Genomic DNA, 6,492 nt, shown 5'->3' with positions numbered 1-6,492 from the left:
TTAATGAAGATGCTTCCATGACAAAGAGGAACTGGGGGAGTTCATGACCACCAATCCAACCCTACAAAAAATACTGAAGGACATTCTTAGAGAAAGAGAAAAAAACAGGATTTCAGGAACTGTGGCAGAGAGGCCTCAGTGAACAGGGCAGACAGTGGAATGAAGGAGAAAAGTAGACAACCAAAGACAGAAAAATCACACAGCAGAGATGAGACAGAGAAGACTGGCTATAATCTCTGACATAGATGGCCTTGATACACTAACAAAAAGAAACACAGGAAGAGTAGTTCAGGAGATAGGGTTCATCGAGGTGCTCTGTATAGGAAATATAATTAACCTGAAAGAGGGTTCATGGGTGGAAAGTCAAATATGAGAAAACAGTGCTTTATGTGACAGAGAACCAGAGACAGAGGAAGCTTGTCCAGCAGCTGCAGATAGGTTAGAAAGACATGACACTTTTGTGCAGTGGAGAACTACTCAGCTATAACAAAGGAAAACCTGGAGACTTTTGTAGGTAAAGGAATACAACTTAAGATCAAGCCCAGGGGTCAAAAGGTTCAGAACCACTAAGGTAAATAGCGGGTTGCCCCCCCCCCATCTAAAAACTAAAGGAGTCAGTGGGACCCAAAATGTACATTGCACCCTGTGAAAGTGAAAGGGGAGGAATTGTCTAAAAAGGAAGGCAGAGGACATTGTTAACAGTATCAGGATTTAAAATCCACATTATTATCACTGCTCTATTTAGCTTGATTATTTTCTATTCCAGTCTGTCTACTTGTACTAGATTTGAGGGCACAGACAGCTATTCCAAAAATAGCAAGATATACTACAGTAACCATCCTTCATTTCCTATTAACTTAATCTGAAGCCCTGTATAACTTACACTGTCATTTTATGACTGATCTTATTTGAATCTGGTTTGTTATATCATTGTTTTGTCTTGACTGATTTTGACTCTGTTATAATTGATAGTATCAATTCTGAGAGTATAGGCAAATACTCTGAAGATGACAAGATTCAGTTGGATACCCACTCTGGTTTGATTGTTACCTGCTTTTGAAGTCTTATGTCTCCAGTGTTTTGTTTTTATTAATATTGTTATGTACTGCTATGTTCAATTATGCTATGCCTGGTGATATAGACAATTCTATTGAAGATAACAAGAGACATCATAGTAACCACTGTAGATCAACTTGTATTGTGGTTTTATATATTTTTTTGTTTTGTGTTTTTCTAGGAATTTGTTTTGTTTTTCCTTCTAATGCAGAAAGGATAGATATACATGTAGAGACTCATGCATGTGTAGAACTTCTAAACAGTTTATGAGAACTGATTATATGTTGCATGATGAAATGAACAACTACTTTGAAGAAAAACAGACACTAAGGTACCCAGTGCTGATTCTGTAGCACCATGATGTGAAATCCAGCAATACCATCATTCTTTGTTCAGGGTGATTTTAATTTGTTTTGTTTTGTTTAATTTCAACAGATGTGAAGGTATAGAGAGCTATTTTGAAGAGAATGAGAGACACTATGGCAGCCATTGATGACTTCCTTATTGTCTGGTCTTGAAAACCTAAAATACATTCATCATCCTGTTCATATCAGTTTTATACTATGTTGTCTTGTATGAATTCACTGTATGTGAAGATATGAACAGCTATTTGGAAGAAAACAAGAAACAATATGATGGTGAAGACCTCTGGTTGTCTTGCTTTGAAATCTGTGTCTCTTACATTGCTTTCTTATGTTCTGTTTTGTTATGTTTAATTCTGCCCTCTTTAAAATAAAATTAAAGAAACAAAGATATTAACTTATTCTTGCTATTGCTTTATTTTACAGTTGTTTATTCTTGTTTTTCCTCTTTCACTCAATCTACCTGATGCATCCCTTCTACTAGACTTTTTATGTTGTAGGATTCATTTTCTTTCTAGGGTACTCAAGAATTTTTTTTGGAGTGTGGCTAGGTAGCCATGAGTTTCTTAAAATGCTCTGTGCTATAGAAAGACCTTATATCTCCATCAGTTTGAAAAATACTTTTTCAGCATATATCATTCTGGGTTGGATTTTTGTTTATATTTGTTTTGTTTTAGGGCTTGAACACTTTACTCCAAACACTCATAGCCCTTAAAGTTTGTGTTGAGAAGTCTGCTGTAGTTCTAACAGAATTGTATTTATAATAATTTATTGCTTTTATCTAACAGCATTTCAGATTCCGCTCTGGGTTGGACACCTGAGATTTTGACTATAACATATTATGGAGAAGTTCTTTTTCTGATCTTGGCTATTTGGGTTTCTATATGCCTCATTTATCTGTATGTGAAATTCTTTTCCCATATATCTTAGTTACTTCTTCATTGTTAGGATAAAACAATCTAACACCCACAGTTAAGGAGGAAAGATTTATTTTAGTTAACAGTTTGTAGAGGTTTAGGTCCATGGTCATCTAGCTTAATCATAGGAAAAAGATCTATCATTACAGTATAAACAGAAAGAAAAATCAAATATTGACATAGAATGAACATATACTAAATGCAACAACTATACCTTTACTAACAGTAGAAAAGAAGTCAGCCTATGCCACATGCCTTAGTCCTAGAATTTAGGATGAGGCAGGAGGATTGCCAGGAGTTTGAGACCAGACTGGGCTACACAGCAAGGTCCTGTTTCAAAGAAAAAAAAAAAAAACCAAACGAAAAAAGAGAAAAGAACAATAATAGCAGAGATTTAAGTAAATATTAAAGATTAATAAAGCTTACTGGTTATAATAATAAAGATGGAGGGAGTGGGGATGAGAGGAGAGACTGAACGAAGTAAAATTTGAAAAAAAATACAAAAAGGAGCAAAAAGAGATAAAGATAAAAGAGATACTAAGGAGTAGAAGAAAATCAATATGATTAGATAAAAGGAACTAATAATTAGATAAAAGAAACAGATAAGAACAAAAGACTCCAGCAAAACAAAGAAAATAAAAAGCTAAAAAAGGGGGACCAGGGACTTAGCTCAGTGGTGTAAGGGCCTGCCTGGTAGTGTGAGGTTGTGAGTTCGATCCTGGTGGGGAAAAACAAAAGAAGCAAAGCCAAAAAACACCCACACCCTAAAGAAAAAAGAAAAAGAAAAGTAAAGTCCAGCTGGATGTGATGGAGCACACCTATAAATCCAGAGACAGGAGGATCCAGGAGGATCGTTGCAAGTTCAAGACCAGCTTGGGCTACAAACTGAGCTCAAGGCCAGCCTGAACTACATAGTAAGACCCTGTCTCAAAAAGAAAATCAAAAAGAATAAAATCCAAAACAATTCCTGTGCTTTTGAATGAGTCTTTTCTTTCCAGGGTCTGCAGTTTTGGCACCCAGCAAACACGGGGGGGGGGGGGACAGTGAGTCATTGCTGAGACCTGTTTTGTGTCCACACTTACACTTTTGTACGGATGCTGGATGCTGCCCTGCCTTTTCAACCGGACAGGAGCAGTCAATGGTGTCTGCCTTGAGGCTGTGCTCACTCCAGCAGCTCCCACGTTCCTTGTCCCTCTGTGTACCTCAAGTCAGTTGTCTCTCACTAGCTTTCAGCCTGTGGACTTGTGAGGTGCCCACCCCTGCTCCAGAGGCCGCTTTATATACCCAAGACTATGGTAACCACCCAAACAGAGTCGCATCCTTGCTCATGTTACAAAATAGAGCTGCTGAATTCCATGCTAGATGTAGGTGGGGCTGGGAATCAGGTAGTCTGCTAGACTTAGTGCCAGCACCAGCAGACCCAGCCCTTCTCTAAGTCATACTTGCCTGGTCTGGTTTCTCAACATGGAGTTTGGGACACCCACATCCCTCCTGGTCTGAGCTCAGACTTCTTAGGGGGCTATGGCCAGCCTGTACCACCTTCACTACTGTCTCCTGGGGCCATGTCCCACCCAGTCACTGTGGAAAGGTGACACCAGTTCTGCTCTGCAGTTGCTCTAGGCTCAGTCCTCAAATGGCTTTGGATTAAATCCTCTCAAATGTGGCAGGCACCGAACTACACTTCCTCCCCAACTCCATTCTGCTTTACAAAAAAGCCACTTTCAGATAAAATACCATGCTGTTTTTGCAGTTTATAGTAGCTGCGGGCTTCTCTCAAGAGTCTCTCCCTGGGCAGACGCCCCTCCCGGAGCATTCCTGTCTCCCTGCATTCTGTTTCATCTCTCTGGCTTTGCAGTTTCCAGTCTTCCCAGCAGCTCCTTCCCCACTCATCTCCTGCCTTCTCTACATTGTTGTTTTGACTCTAGATTCTGGAAGTCCACACTTTGCTGCCAGCCTCTACTCCACCATTTTAAGTTTCCTCCTTTTTACTTTTGATGATGTTCTTGGATGCATAAAATTTTTTAAATCTGATGAAGTTCAATTTGTCTTTTTGGTGTTTTTACTGCCCATGCATTTCATGTCATGTACAGGAAATCACTGCCAACACCAATGTCATTAAACTTTGCTCCCTGTCATCTTCTAAAAATTTTATTACATTTTTCTGTTTTGGATTTTGTTGCGTTTTGAGTTAGTTTTTCTGTTGGCATGATGACCTGTAGTTTAAGTGTGTGTGTGAGCGTGTGTGCATGTGTGTGTGTGTGCACGCGTGTGTGTATGTGTGTATGTGTGTGTGTGTAGTTCTGCAGACTGAACCCAGGGCCTCATATATGCTAAGCAAATGCTCTACCACTGAGCTATGTCCCCAACCTGTAAGTCCATTTCATACAGCTGAGATTAGCCCTTCCTAGGTGAGGACTGCTGTATTGATTGTGTTTGCCAGTCAGCACGCGGCCTGGAACTAAGCAGTGGTGTTGTGAGCAGTTTCTTCAGCTTCATTCTACCTCAATGTCCTTGTCCGAAAATGGATGTTGACCACTGTACCCCCTCATGAATTTGTGAGGATTCTGATACACAAAGTCCCCTAATGGGGGTGGGGGTGGGGTGGGGTGCTGACTCTTGTTTTAACCCCTCCTGGCACTAGATTTTCTCTTCTATTTGCTAAACTTGAACATTGAGCCATGTTCATCCAGCTGAAACAGCATTTTGCAGGGTCCTGTGCATACATCTGCTTCTGGCACTTAGGAAAAAAGCCATCTCTCAGCTCCAGCTTGGTGGAGGTCCTGCTTCTGCCCCACAGAAGGTGATCAGCTACTCTATACACATACCAGCACCACAGCTCTGTGCATGGAGGCACGGGGACTTCCCACATGGCCACAGGCCTTCAGCCCCCACTTGCTGCCACAAGGGCCCTCCTCATCTCTAGCAATCGAGAGTCACCTTTCCTTCTTTCTAATTCAGCTCTGCATTTTGTATTTTCCGTCTTTTTTTGGTGTTTTCATTATGTTTTTATCATGCATACATGTTTTCAGGCTTGAAGCAGTAAAAATTTCCCTGTGAGCTCTGTTAATCAGTTTAATCAGAGATGTCACTGACTTTTGTCTTGCTTTTCTTGTATTTCAAATATATTGTGACCACAGCATATCATATTTTGGGGATTATTTGGTCAGTTTTTCTGGTCATGGTCACAGCTTAAGTGAAAGGGAGAGTGGCCCTGGGCTGAGGATGATGCAGGACAGGGGGAGAAAATGAGAAGGAACTCTGTGGAGGAAAGATGGATCTGTGCTCCTCAGACCATGTGTGTCAGAGTATTGGACAATAACCAAGACCCAGCACAGGGCTGAAGGCTGTGCCTGGTGCTGAAAACACATGAATAAGCACCGAAGCCTGCATATCTGCGTTTTCTTCTATCCTGCCGCCTCCCTTGACTGCACATGTGTAATGCCCAGGTTTTTCTGCAGAAGTAGGACTAAGGGTGAGAAGGAATGCCTTGAGTAGCTCTGAGGATGACCATATGTCCCATGAAAGAAAAAAAAGAAAGACCAAAAAATGTGAATATAAGAGGGCAATTCAGATGAACTTAGGAAACAGATGGGTTTCCAGAGCCTGAAGACCCAGAAATGTCACCTTCAGGTATTTATCCATGCTTCATGCACAGTCTATCATTCTACTCATCTACTTAGAGGCAGCCCTAGCATTGCAAGGTGAGGGGTCTCGTCAGTCTCTGGCTAAAGTCCAAGAGTGGGTCCAAACTGAGCATGGTGGCACACACCTGTAATCCCAGCACTTGGGAGGCTGAGGCAGGAGGATCATTGCAAGTTGGAGACCAGCCTGGGCTACAAAATAAGCTCAAGCCCAGCCTGAACTGCTATAGCAAGACTCTGTCTCAAAAAGACATTAAAAAAAATACAGGGGCTCCAATTCCACTCTTTCTACTGCGGAAGTAACCAAGTGGAAAAGAGGAGTTATGTTTTAAAAGTCCAGAGTCCTAAGCTCTCTGCTCGGCTTTGTAGTCTGACTGTTCTGAATCTCAGAGACCTCCTCACCTATAAAACAGGGACAGTTTACCAGAAGATGGGTGGAGACTTTCCAGATTGAACATTCCATGCCTGACCCTTAAGCCACTGATGTCATAATATGGAGCTTGCTTGTCAATAGTA

Source organism: Cavia porcellus, unplaced genomic scaffold (genome assembly GCF_034190915.1).
Source record: "Cavia porcellus strain 051 isolate PalLab524CR breed Dunkin Hartley unplaced genomic scaffold, mCavPor4.1 scaffold_6, whole genome shotgun sequence".
Classification (NCBI taxonomy): Eukaryota; Metazoa; Chordata; class Mammalia; order Rodentia; family Caviidae; genus Cavia; species Cavia porcellus.
This window is presented reverse-complemented; position numbering follows the sequence as displayed.